The sequence below is a fragment of the Bombus flavifrons genome, chromosome 9 (genome assembly GCF_040668555.2).
Source record: "Bombus flavifrons isolate JBK064 chromosome 9, iyBomFlav1_principal, whole genome shotgun sequence".
Lineage (NCBI taxonomy): Eukaryota > Metazoa > Arthropoda > Insecta > Hymenoptera > Apidae > Bombus > Bombus flavifrons.
The window spans coordinates 4,302,551-4,316,553 of NC_138450.1; the positions used below are offsets into that span (position 1 = coordinate 4,302,551).

The window sequence follows — 14,003 nt, forward strand, 5'->3', positions numbered from 1 at the left end:
ACGATTGCTCTTAAATCCGGATCCGAAGGAGCCTTGAAGAACCACTTGCCATCGACTCCTCGACTTCCACCCCATTTCCGACAATTGTCACGAACGAACGGGTATCTCTAGGAAATGAGAAAGATAATGAAAGAGCGTGACGTAAAATAAAATGTAAACACGGGGGTGAAAGACGAGGGAGAGAAGGCACGCGATACGGGACAAGGGGGAAAGAGGCGCAAACGGAGAGAAGGAAGAACGAGATGACGGGGTGACGGGATGACACGGGGCAGAGGGGAGGTGGATCGGAGGTACAAGGTGGGCAGAGGGATGAGGACGAAGAGGGGAAAAAACTGACGGAAGGAGGACGGAAAAACGCATCGACCAATAGTGCCCGCAGGCAGGCAACCCAAGAGCCGACCACTTATCTGTAGGAGCAACATCAGAGGAGCTCTTGGCTGCTTGGTTGGTTGGTTGGCAGGAGGCAAAGAAGTGCCTGGCATGAGAAGGACGCCGAACCAAAGTGAAGTGCGCGAGAGATACGAAAAAAGGGGAAGTAAGGGAGCGGGGCGAGTGGGTGGGACGACGGGGAGGCAAATGATAGCTCCTTAGGCAATTTTAATTTTGCAGAAATCACTGTTGGGCTAATAAGAATAAAGAGATCTTCGTGAAGCGCGTTCTCTTTCTCTCCCTCTCCCCTTCCTCCTCGCCCTTGCGGAATTTGTCTCGTTTGCTCTCGTCTCTTGTAACATTCTGTCTTCCTTCCCATTACTTCGTCTACCTTCTGCTCTTGGCTTCTCTCTCTCATGGCCAGTCGAGGGAGATACACTGTCAGCCACCAGCGACATTATACGACCGTGTCGACGACCCGTGTACTGAACTGCGTCTACCTTTCGTCTTTCTCCTTGTCTTCACCACTCTACGGCTCCTCTCTGCCGTTTTACTCTCATTTTTCTTTTTTAATCCCTTTCTGAAGACAGGACACACTGCAGTCGTAAAAAAATATTAATCAGGAAGGCCTCGCCACCTTTGCCTCAGCTCGACTTTCCGCCAGGCTTTACGTCTATATCTTAACACGCTCTTCCTACCGATACGCTTTGCTAATTGCTCGTAACAGGTCTAGGAGAACTGCCACATTCTTTATTCTCTAAGTCATTAATTACAAAAAATGTCTAACCTCGCGTGTTTCTAATATTGTAAAGTCGACGCTTTCTTAGTCGTAAACACAGAAGCTTAACATTTGTTCATCACTGTCGTCGTTAGTCGACATCCTAAACAAAGATCGTTCAGCCATCTGGAATCGATCCAAGTACATCGTATCAAAGGGCGTTGATTTTTCGGAAGTTGAGAAACGTAGGGTGGTACGAAGGAGGCACGATGACGAAAGCTGTCACGAGCACGTACGTTTAAATATTGTACGGTGGTTCCCGGTTTCGGATCGCAGCGGATCCCGATGGTGGCCGTGTGTACGTTCAGGCGATCAGGAAAGCTCGCGTCTACGTTGAAGTCTAAAGACGCGAAGGGTTGAGAACGTAGAAGGGTTAAAGTGTTGGAACGGGCTGAGGGCTTGAATCGAAAGGAGGATGAGGAATATCCGGGAAGAAGGGCGGCGAGAAGAGACACGAGAGTCGTACAGGGGAACGCGCGCGCGGGTGGAAGCTGGGGGTTGCTAGCGGAGGCCGGCGCCTAGTGGGTGGAGGAAGAAGGGGCAGGAGACATATTTATTTGACATGCGACGCGACTGCACCCGAGTTTCATTAATTGAAGATCGCGGGAATGAGCACGGCAGACAGCACCGGAGCAGACACAGGCCCTGTGCACGCGCGCGCGTTTCGTGTCTTTCTCTCTCCCTTCTTTGTAGCCTTTCTCCCTTTCCGCCCCCCCCCCTTTTACCTCCTACCAACCCTCTGCCGCCCGTTACCTGTCTCTGTCGCATCAGCGCCCATCGTAGCCCATCTTTCCCTCTCCCCTCCCCTGTATATGTCTCGCCCTGTCTCCGTCGCTCTGTTTAACTCCTTCCTCTTTGTGTATGCATGTACTCGCGGAAACGGCAAATGAGGATTCGCCATTTCTCTGACATTCTAGCATTCAAGTTCGTCTCGATCTAGGCCATACAGAGAAGGCTCTCTCTGATGCATCCCTAGCCTCCGTCCCGGGCGCTCGTATGTTCCGCTAAAGAGCGCCCACCTATCCTATATCCCAGAGCCTAGGCTCGGCTACGGGTTTCGCTTCGAGCCGGGTCTTCTTTCCATAGGGTTCGTCCTCTCTCCGGATGAATTTAACGGGTGACGGCTGATGCGAGATCGTTACGAGTGGTGGGTGGACGGCTGGCTGCAGGGTGTTCGCTTTTTTCTTCTGTTTCCTTCTAACTCCACCACTGCCTCCTCCCCGTGCTGCTGCTTCTTCCTCCGCCACCCCCTTTTCCTATCCCTTTCGACGCCGTCAGCGCCCGGAATTTCTCTCTTCCTCTCTTCTCGTTTCTCACCGTTTCCGCCGGTGTTACGGAAACAGCAACAACGTTTTCCACGACGCATCTAGCAGCGACTCGTTCGTTCGTTCGTCAGCCAGAGGTTGCTTCTCACACAGAGTGTAACGCGCGCGCGAACGGCAAACGGACGAGCATTAAATTCGTCGCTTTCGTTCGTTCACTGGTTCGTTCCGTCGAACGAGCAATGGGCCTTTGATTAAACCCCAGACTCGGGTCTGCTCTACGATGAACGCGGCGGAGGCGGCGGAGGGGCGGCAGGGGTGTATTAGAGGATGAAAGGTGGTGGAGGTGGCACGGTGGTGGCGTGGCGATATCGGAGATGGCGGAAATTTCATTTACCCCTCGTAGAGTTATCTAAGAGCAATACCGGGTGGCCTTAATGAAACATTCAGTCGCGAGAATAGCTCAGCAATCTCGAAGGGTCGCGGCTAAGGGGGCAGCAAGGGGAGGATGCTCACCGAGCTGCCCCCGCTCTCTCTGTCGACCGATCCAAGCACGCGGAAGCAAGATAGAGAGGAATGGGTCTGATTCCTGGCAATGCAATTGCAGCTTTAAAGTGGCGTTCCCCCGTTTATTTCGACGGTCTACCTTCGTCCTCTCCCTCCATGTTGGATTCTCATTTCGGTCCTGGCCAAAATAGACCGGAGACTCCAGCCGTCGCTCTCGCGATAAATCCTTGATGAAGGTCAATTCAATAAAAGTGGATGTTCCTAGACCGATCGTTCCGCTTGGACGTCTTCCCCCGTTATCCGCATGGATATTCCTCATCCTGGTCTTGATGGAATCTTTTTAATTTTGTCTACAATATCGGTATTAATTAATTTTTACATCATCGCTATGTCAATGAGAGAGTTACTTTTTCGGGCTGTTTCAAATGTTGGAACACGAGGGAAAGCAGTAACGGATTGCTGTTATTACAAATATTCGAAATATTAATTTTTTATCTTTTCTCTTTATTCTTTTGGTTTCGGTTATTACCTTTTTTGAATTTATCTTTTCACAGTCATATACACCTAGTTACAAATCTATCTACGCTTTTATTGATGATTGTCATTAAACGTTACCATCTCGACTCGTTTAATTATTTCATATGATCAACGGTCCCATTAAATTCTCTGGATCGTTGTCAAGACAACCCAAAAACCATGAAAGAATTCATTATCGATACGCAGAATGTCACATTTCCATTTCATCGAGACGGAAAAATTCGTGGACGATAAATCAGCTATTCATAAATCGTTAAATCTACAATTTGTCATCACCTAGTCATAGTTTCACGAGTCATTCGCGAATCGTAAAAGCCCATCGAAAACGCAATTGTATGGCGAGCGTTCGCGGCAGAGGTGCGTCTCTCGGCGACTCGCCACCGTTATTTCTTTTATTATACGGGGATGAAAATGATGGCCGCCGGCGAAAACAGAAGCCGAGAATAACGAGCCGCGCAATTATTCCATAATGTAGTTCACATAGCTGAACTCCGAAGAAAATTAGAGAGGCGCCCGCCCAGGAGAACGAACGAACGAGAGTTCGGCGTACGTGAGCGGCAGCCTGGGCTCGCAGAGAAAACGGAGGCAAAGACGTGGAATCGGTAACGATGAACGAGGACAGAGGGCGGCAGAGCAATAGAGAGACGTTGCGCCCGGACACAACTTTCCCGTTTTATCTCTCAATTCGCATTCTCAGAGTCGACGAACGTTTAAACTACAAGCCCGTGGAACCGAGCCTACCTAACGGCGGACTCCTGTGATTAAAACCCTCCCAGCCGCCTCCGTATGAGCCGTCGTTCGCGCCACCTTACCAACCCCCGTCCCTAAACTTCGTCCATGACTCCGACAAGCTAGGAACGCTGCCCTCCTTGGAACCTTTAAACGGGCCTCGATATAATTATTGCTCGACATACGTTACACCGCCCCGGCAGAATTACTACTACCAACCATTCCCAGGTTCAGGGATCATCCCTTTAACCAACGAACGCCTATGCAGAGCTGGCGCCGGAGACTCGACGTTTGCCCTATGGGCTGGAATTGAAGAGCACAGGTCGCTGACGAAATTCATTCGTGTGAACTCTCGTTGCGGCAACTTCGGGAATCTCCAATTAGTCGACGAACCCACGCCCCTGGGTTCTACGTTAACCACCTGCACGCTGGATCATTTAAACCTTTTCTTTCGCATCTGTGACGTTAGACAACTGCACGATAAACACGGGGGTACAGTTTTTACATTTTGTAGAATGCTAGTTTTCTTTTCATTCTTAGTTATTGTTATGCGATGTAGCTTTTTAGAGAGCACCTGATATGAAATTATCGAATAGAGAATTTGGTTTTTCAAGGAAATAAGGAGGTTTGCTTGTGTAGGTGCATTAATAGAAACTTTCTTTCATTCTTTTCTTTTTTTTTTTTTGTTTTTTTTTTTCTTCATAGGGAAAGAAACTTTACAAAGTGTCTAATGTCCGATATTTGTATTGCTAGGTGTAGAGGAATGACATATCTAAAACTTCGTTGATTTACAGAAATCAGCTTCAGAGTTCTGTTTAATAGAGATCAACAGAAATCTTCAAAATTTAACTCTAAAAGCAAAGTATTATATTTTCAAGTATAATAGAATCTTTATATCTCACTTAATAAATTTACACTATTTGGCTTAAAGTACAAAGACTACTATCTAAATTCTAAAAAAGATTTTCCACCTCTAAATGGTCAAATTATTCATAATTTTTGTGCTTCAAAGTAGTTCTCTTAAAAAATATATTTTTCCTAGTTGTGTCACTCTTCGAGTAAATCGGGAATATTTAATTTAAGATGCGTAACTATTTTGGAAAATACTATGGTCAAATTCAGTTTCTAAAGACACCCTATATTGCCGGAAAGCGGAAGGAAAAGGTTGGGGCAGATAGACGCTTATCGAAGTGTCCCAGAATCTGTCGTTTTGCTACAGCACGACGTGTTGCTTTAATCCTGCCGTGTAATTACGCGCGTCAGCTCACGAGCGTAGGGCAAAGCTGCTCGATTCGTCGCCGACGAACATCACACCGGTAAAGACGTAATTTTGTTTTAATCTGCAGCATTGGCGAAACGCATCGTGGCAACTACATTAATTGACTATCCTGACTTTTTTAGTAATGCGAATGAGCATTGATGAGCGCGGAAAATACTGTTAACTTTTCGCGCGCGTCGCTCTCGTCTCTAATCTCTGAAGTAGATATTAATTTAGATTATCTCAACAATGCATTATTGAGTAATAATAACATAGAATTTATGCAAAGTTAAAATATTTATTAGATCGAATTACTTACATTATTTTCTAATATTTTTTAAAGTATCACAGATTCTGAAATAACTAAATTTCTTCAGGTCAAATATTTTGTTATAAGATACAAAATTATTAAAGGCTAAAAATAAATCTACGTATGATACTTTGCCCTATTGAAAAGAATATAATTAATAATAGAAGAAAATAACGTTCTTTCCTTTTACAAAAAGGATTTGCGATAATTCGCACTGTCAGGATGTCAGGTCTCGGGGAATGCATTCTTCCAATTACAAGCAATCACTAGAACTCTTGATGGTTCCTTCCTTCGCGGACAGCTATTTTCTAATCACCCTTCTCGAACCGTCATCACGATCGTTCTCAATGCAAATTAACTCGTTTACTCAAGATTCCCGAGTGAACGCGACTTTCATGTTCATCTTCGTTCACTTGGTTTGTTTTCTGCCTCGAGTAAGAGCGGTGAAACGAGACGAAGGGTTATATCCCATTTTAGTTACGTGTTTTTTCTGTAAAATTATTGGCAATTTTAATTTTGTTAAATTAAAAAGTGGTGTTTTTCCGAAGAAAAAATATAATTCGACCATTTGGCAGTGAATCTTTTTCACTAGAAATGTTTAAAAAGTAAAACGAATTAATAGAAAGTATGGATAAAGCGAATAACGAAGAAACAATATATCGACATAATAAAAATAAATATTTCAGCAAACTGATGTGAAACTAACGATTGAGCTACGAATATTTCTGCAATTTGTCATGGGCACAATACCAAGAGGTGCAAAACGATGCAGCGTTTTCCATCAAAGTACCATCCGACGTGATGTCGACTTTTTAAATGCACCATCCTAAGTTTGCATCATTTAATTAAATATCTTTGTTCGGAATTTTGAGTGGCCGTCCGTTTATGGCACAGACAGGCCCATTCCGTTCTTTAGGAAATTCCGAATTACATGTCCTCCCCGAGCTGTAAACCTAATGACTCTGAGGTCAGGTAAAAAACCCCGGAAAGGGACCAGCCGGAAGGGCACGATGGGCAGACGAAACCCAACGATTGGTAGGGAGAATCCGCAACGTAGGAGGACAGTTCATCATCAGACATCGTACCGTGCGGGTGAAATACTTCACTCCCAACAAGATTTTACCACTGCTGTGTTCTTAACATCACACTTTACGTTTATACAACAAGTGCAAATACAGTGCTGGATTACTCTAACACTCGATCTATTAAACCTCCTCCACCTTGAACGTTAATTCATTCGAGATACGCGATATTGACCGATCGGTTTGACCTGACCAGTTGCTCTTTAATCGATAATTCGCAACAGTCTTTGATAAAACGTTCTTCATCTGAGTTGTTATTTCCAATTCCTACTAACGTCGACGCGATGTATCTACATCTACAACGTACAAAATATAGATGTCTCTTAAAAAAGCGTTTCGAACGTTTAACATTCTATAAAATTGCAGTCAATGAAATTTAATCAAGCAACCTTGAAGAAGCAATGCAACCGAAACACGTATCGAGACCGCTGTGCAAGCAGATCAATGTACAAAGTACATATTTATCTGAAAGGTAAATCGGCTGCTGTCTGCGGAATAGCGGTCGTTCCGGGACTTGACATTGTTAGCTAATTGAAACGACGATACTTCTAAACAAGAATCTGAATCCAGGCAGCGTCTCTGTCCGAAGAACAATCCGGCTGAAGTACTCCCTCGCTAAACGATAGCTTTTGACGAGTGCGTAGACAGCATTATCAAAGACGCCTCATTCTTAAAGCAAGCATAATTATAGTTCTTCCGACAGACGGTCTGGTTACAATTCGTCCCTCGTTTCCTTCTCGATGCACTGAACACACTCATAGTCCCGTTTCAAACGACAAGTACCTTCGGGTGCAAGGGATGGGAGGTGGGCGAGGGTGCAAGCAAGGTTTGGATGGTTTGCCGGGTGACTAGGGGGTGGCGGAGTGGTAGGAGCTAGGAATTTAGCAACGAAGTTGTTGTTCAGGCGCACACTCCGCGAAGACTATATGCATAGATGAATGGATGAATGGATGGTTGGATGCAGGCACGAGGAAATCAACCCTCAGAACGGGCATATAGAACGGTACAATTGACGACTCTTTAAAAGAATGCCCATACGAGGCTGGATTCGCACCCCCTCCGACACCATTTCCATCTCCCTGCCAACGAAAGACAAAACACTGAATCTTCATTCTACCGTATTCCGACACGCTAGCCTGCACCCTCTCCTCCGCATTCTCTCACCCTTTCCCGCTCGCGCTTACTTCCACGTTCGTTCCGCGACCACCGCCTCTTCCCTCTATCTATCTTCTTCAGTGGCTGGCAAACTCTGTCCCTTTGCTTTCCCTAAAGCAGCTCGCAATTCGCGATCGCAATTTTCAATTTCCGCCGACTTTTCAATTAGACTAAGAGGTGCCGCTTCTCGCCGCGCCTATGCCGGTTTCTTCACGGCGAGAGTATCCCATCATCACCACCCCTTCAAAAAAAAAAAAAGAAAAAGAGAGAGAGGAAAAAAAGACGGAGGAGAGAAAAAAAAACACGAGCGAAAAAAGAAGATGCCTGTGTCCCTTCTCGTGTACCGAGCACACGGCGCATCGAGAACGCCGTAGAGGATTGAAGAGCGAGAATCCTCTTCCCGCCTGCTGAGCCGACCCGCTGCAAACCGAGATACAACTCTCTCTCGGTGGAATTAGTTTGTTGCAACCAACCTTCGCAACTTTGCTCAAGGAAAGAGATATCAGCAATCGGAACGCCTTTTCGTTCGTGGAAATGTCGCCGCGGATAAATAAGACACCCCGTTTCTTTATGTTTAGCGTTGAATGGCGAAAAGAGGACTTGCGTATGCGTGTTAATATATTGCTTCAAAGATTCAAAGAAGATTGTGTCATCGATAAATGTATCGTCATTGGCAGCTCATCATCAAAGTTAGCAAAACTCTCATCAACTTATATATTGTGATATTTTTCAATGGTATATCTCCTTTCGCTGATTTTCCAAACTAACTCAATTCCCAATTATAATTACATATTTTGCAATTATTTCCTTAAAAGAACAATACCCAGATTAGTCAAACAAAAATATATTTTCCCAAAAGCGGGAGCGCTTTTATAGAAATAAGGATCTAAATATATAGTAATTAATAATTACCACCAGCTTTTCTCTATGGTAATACTGAAAATAACCAGTCGTATTATTGTTGCTACAAAACAAGAACAATCCAAACATCACATCACACTAGACTGCAACTGTTTAGTTCGCAGCCGTATCAGTTCTTCTGATCAGGGGCTGCCTTTCGGCGGAAATCAACGTAACTTTCGGTCGGCGATTGAAGCTATTGAAAAAAGCGTTCTTTGGGAAATCTTGAAGAGTCTGAAAACGCTAACAGACGAGCACATTTCGTTCGTGATTCCTCGTCGGCAGAGATAGGGACAGGGAAGTAATAGATAGGTTTGTAATCCATCGAGAGCTCGAGGCGTTTGGGAATGAGATATTTTGGAAGGGGCTGGCGATATCGGCAGTCGGCGAATGAAATGGCGCGTCTCTCGATCCTCGACGTGCCCTAGGGGGCCTGCTGCCGAATCGAGCCGTAATCCACCTTCTACCACCCCCTCGCAGGCTCACCATCCTCTTCGTTGAAGTTGTCTTCGCCGAGATGGGTCTTCTCTGTCACTTCGAATAGCTGCCGCTTTGATGCGAGATCTGTGTTCCTCGAACTGTCCGATTCGCCACTTTCATACGTAAACTATCGATCCTACCTGTGTTTTCATTTTCACTGTCCATCTTCCCATTCAAAACTTGGATTTCTAACGAAATCGCCGTATTACAGTAGAAATGATCTCTTCTGCGACGATAATTTCTCAATGCATGATGATTTTGTCGGATTTAACAAATGGAAGCATTGAGTTGTTTTCAGGGTAGTAGTAATGCACGTAAACGGAAGAGGAACTGAACTTTCATTACTAGTCGGATCGGAATTCGCCAGAGGAAGGTAGCCGACCCCCGATTTTAATGCCCGTAAAAATGACAACAATGACAGTCGTTCAGCTTCGCGTTCCATCGTCGTTGCGCCCCCGGCGAGAGTCCAACTGAATGGAATCCTCCATTCTCCTCATCGTGATAACCGTACCTTCTGCAATCTCGATAACTGTCCATGTTCATAGAGGCTGATGCCAACCACGCTTTTTATTCGATCACGTATCGGACCTCACACGCGTATCGCGAGCTTCATCGCGTAATGTCTGGGAGTGTTATATGTAAAAGTGTCAAGCCTCCCCCTTTTCTGATAATTCCGTTAATAATAACGTCCAACAGATACTAATTATTTGAAAAACCGTAGGAAGTAAATGAAGAAGTCCAAGTAAGTTCTCACTCTAAAATCTGAGATAAGTTGATACAATTCTCATATTTCGAATATATTCTTTAGCACTAATTTAATAATAACATAACGTCAAAAAAAAGTCATCGAAAATAAGCACAATTATTAGTAAGTTTTTGACTCGAATGAAAGATAATAGGTTTTTCTGTATGACGTTTAAAGTAACAGCAAGTTTAGTTACTGTTTCTAAAGCCTAAGAAAGAACACCAATCTTTCATATATCCAATATTAAAGTCAAAGATTATACGTGACACGAGGAAAAGGTTGTTGCAACAAAAAAATCATAGATCAATTCTTTGTTCCCGTTTCGATCACGGCTGGATCGTAATTCTCGTCAACATAAAGCCATCCATCCTACGTTTTCATCAGGTTGCGGCAGACTGGAACATTAGCAATTCCAATATGGCCGCGGGCACGCTTCCGAGAAACAATGTCGAAGATTACCGACCATGCGGGAACGTCAGCGAAGCTGGAGCATTCAGTGAAGGCGATCACATTGTTCGACACGATAATATTTGTCACCGAAAATAACGCCGAAAAACCGGGAAGGAATAGAGAGTCGGGGCGTATCCATTGAAACGCAGACAATGCGAGAGATTCATCTGGCTGCCCGCTCGTTCCGTTCTCGAATCCTCTTCTGCCGGCCGTCCAACCTGTCACGTGACACGCGCCAAATTAAAAACTCGGTTTCGCTGTTCCTTTTGCTCGGCCGACATCAGATATCGAGGTGGTTTATCGAAGAACCAGAACAGTCTGGAGACTCAATCCCCTTTCTTCTTTCTTCTTTTCGCTTTTTAACTTCCTTTCCTAGAAAAGATTCCATGGCTAACTAGTGGATTCGCAATTCCTAGTAACTGGAAATTTATTTTTTAAATAGACGGGCCAATTTGTTATCCACGACGCTGGAATGTTGCTGCTTATTTCAGTACAAACACTGCAATTGTGATAATTGATCAACAAATTTTGACTTAATTTTAAATTACAGAAACTATACAATAAGCCATGGATAAGAAAGATAGTTTTTCGGTAAGAAGAAATGCTAAAAGACGAGAAAGAATATTCTAACGATTAGTTCCCTGCATTTTGTGTACTTTTAACACCACACAAACATCAAACGGTTATCAAACGGCATAATAATTTAAATATTCCGATTAATTTTGACGTCGTCGATGAATCTCGCTTTCCACTAGAAAATTCAGCGTTAGTCATTAGCGATCGTTATACCAGTTAATACGTTAAGAAACTCTAATACTGTATCAATTTAAAAAACGAAGAAACCGGCTCGAAGAAGCATGAAAATAGAATTCAAATGTACACTAAATGATCTCAGTTGGATTTCTATCTACAATCATTCCTAGACATTTAGTTCTTCTAATTTCCGAATATTGAAACTCATTAAGCAGGCAATATTTTAACATCTGTGATTGCTATCGTAATCGGTGCTGAACGAAATATCGCGAATGACGTCGAAAAGAACAAAAGGAGGAATGGATATTGAAAAATCGGAGAACCGCACGTTAGAGTGATGCGCGAGTGCAGGTAAATCGTGGAGGGAGAGATTCAGGTATGGGTGGCTCACTTTATAAAACATTGGGTCGCGAAGAAACGTATGCGGCGAGGCAGACGAATAAAACGAAAAAAGAGAGGCGAAGCAAACGCGACACGGAGTACGCGTGTATTTTTTTATATCCAACAATAGATATTGCTTGCACGTCCGTAAAAATTCAGCCGTGACGCTGTACTTAGCGAAATGATCAGCGGGAACGGTAGGCAATATCGAAATTATTGTGATCCGCGGAAACCAGACAGAGAGTACAAGCAATCTATACTGAAACACAGACATTATACTCGTGGCTTGGATTTGAATATCACGGCAAGCGATGTCACCGTGAGCTCTAATAGTTATTGAGAATGCATGCTCGCGAAATGTGCAGTCGGTGGGAAAGAACAATGCCAGATTTTGTTCATTATTATTATTGTCTATGTATCTTAGGAAATCACGTATTCTGGGTAAACTAAATTTTTAGTTTCTCGTATCGTCGAATTCAGTTATGAGTAATTATGCTATATAAGAAAGTAATTTCGTTGGTATTCTGGACTAATTAAAACATTAATAATTGATTAGTATTATTTGATGAGTTTAATATACACAGTACTGCTACTTTTTACTGTCTCCCTTCATTTCTCCCCTTTCTTCCTTTCCTTTATCTTTTCTCTTCCTTCTTCTCTTGCTTTTTTCTCGTTCATCCCATTCCTCAGGTATTTAAAATCGACTAACAAAAAGAAAACCGTTTAATTATCAGACTTCCACAAACCAAGCACCCTCCTTAATGCAAATTGGTAATTCTTTAATGCAATCAATATACACGTTCTTCCAGGTATTCTGATCGATATTTCCAAAATACCTTTCATATATCATACCTACATCAAAATTTTAAATCTCAATCTCGATCTTTCGTCCCACCTATCGTGCAGAAGAAATGACGACCCGATAATTAGGCCAGATCAAATGGAGCAGAATCTAAACCGGAGGATGCGAAGTTGCAGGAGGGAACCGCAGCTCGGCCGGCATTTGACTGACGGAAACGAAGTGTAAGGGACGACCTTAATCCCTGGCCAACCTTATTTTTAGGACGACGAACTCGGATAGAGCCAGGGTAGCCTGATTGAGATGGAATCGGCGAATAAAGGAGTTGTAAATAAGAGATAAAAGAAGGTCGGGATGGAAGAGCGTCTGAAGTGACTGGTCGTGTCTAGTCGGGACAAAGTACAGTTTTATTGGCACGCAAAAGGGCATGGCTGGGTCAATAACTCGCATTTATAGCTTATAAATGATTTCAGTCACCGCGGGGAAGGTGCATTAGTCCGCGTTTAGGCGCGTGACACGTGGTTACATACGCGACGCGTGAAAATCGGAACAGAGAAGGACCCGCGTGTCTGAAAATGCGCCACCTTTTAAGGAACTATAAAGCCAGCTGGCTGACTTTTTGTGGCTAACAGTTTTCTTGGCCCCGCGAGTCTGCTAAACATTTTCTCGGGAAAAGGCGGTAGTAAAAGTAGATTCACTTTTGGTTCGGGAAAACAAGGGTCCTGTTGGGAAGTAGCGTTTGTAGGTCGACGAGGTGACGAGTTAACGTACTTCAAGCAGTAAAATGTACCTCCAAGATTGAAAATGTCTATGTCGTTCACCGGTTCTAGGAAACTTTCCATGCTTATTGTTATTGATAGTAGTATAATTTAGAGAATTAGGATTCACAGAATAAGAATTTTAAATATTGGTATTCTTAAAGATGATCGAACCTTGTGTGATTTAAATTTACATATTTGATTGCTACTTCATAGATGATTCATCTTATAAGATTTAAATATTTATTGCCTATAGTTCGTACTATTATTATTATTACAAAAAGAAAGATATTTTTGTACACGACTATTTTATATCAATCATGTGAAACACAATTTTTGTATTATGTAGAAAATAATTCAAATACGATTTTTTTAAAATAAATCTTAACAAATACAATTAAATTAACAACTGATATCAAATTGTATACACGAATGTTATAAAGTTAGAAAGTTTTCGTTCATCATCTACGCCTCTAAAAGATCAATCGATAGAAATTCTGGTATTTTTCAAATATAATTATTGTTCATAAAATATGTAGAAGAACATCGTTCCCGTGAGATCGAATTTCATATGGACGTCGAAAGGAGCTTCGCAGTCGAAGTTCAGAAAGCAGACGTCCTGCCATAAAAACGTTACGACCGCGTTATTGCGTACATATTTTAGTGGTGCGTGAGAATGCTAAGAAGCGGAAGTAATCATGCGAAAGGACAACTGTAAGAGGCAATAATACTCTCGTGACCTACGAACAG

At 43.3% G+C, this 14,003-nt stretch overlaps 1 long non-coding RNA gene across 2 annotated transcripts in view; it reads left to right on the top strand.

The window, feature by feature from the left end:
* Positions 1 to 14,003, top strand: part of LOC138183130 (uncharacterized) — a 176,050-nt gene that overhangs the window by 147,678 nt on the left and 14,369 nt on the right. The gene's annotated exons all lie outside the window — the stretch shown is intronic.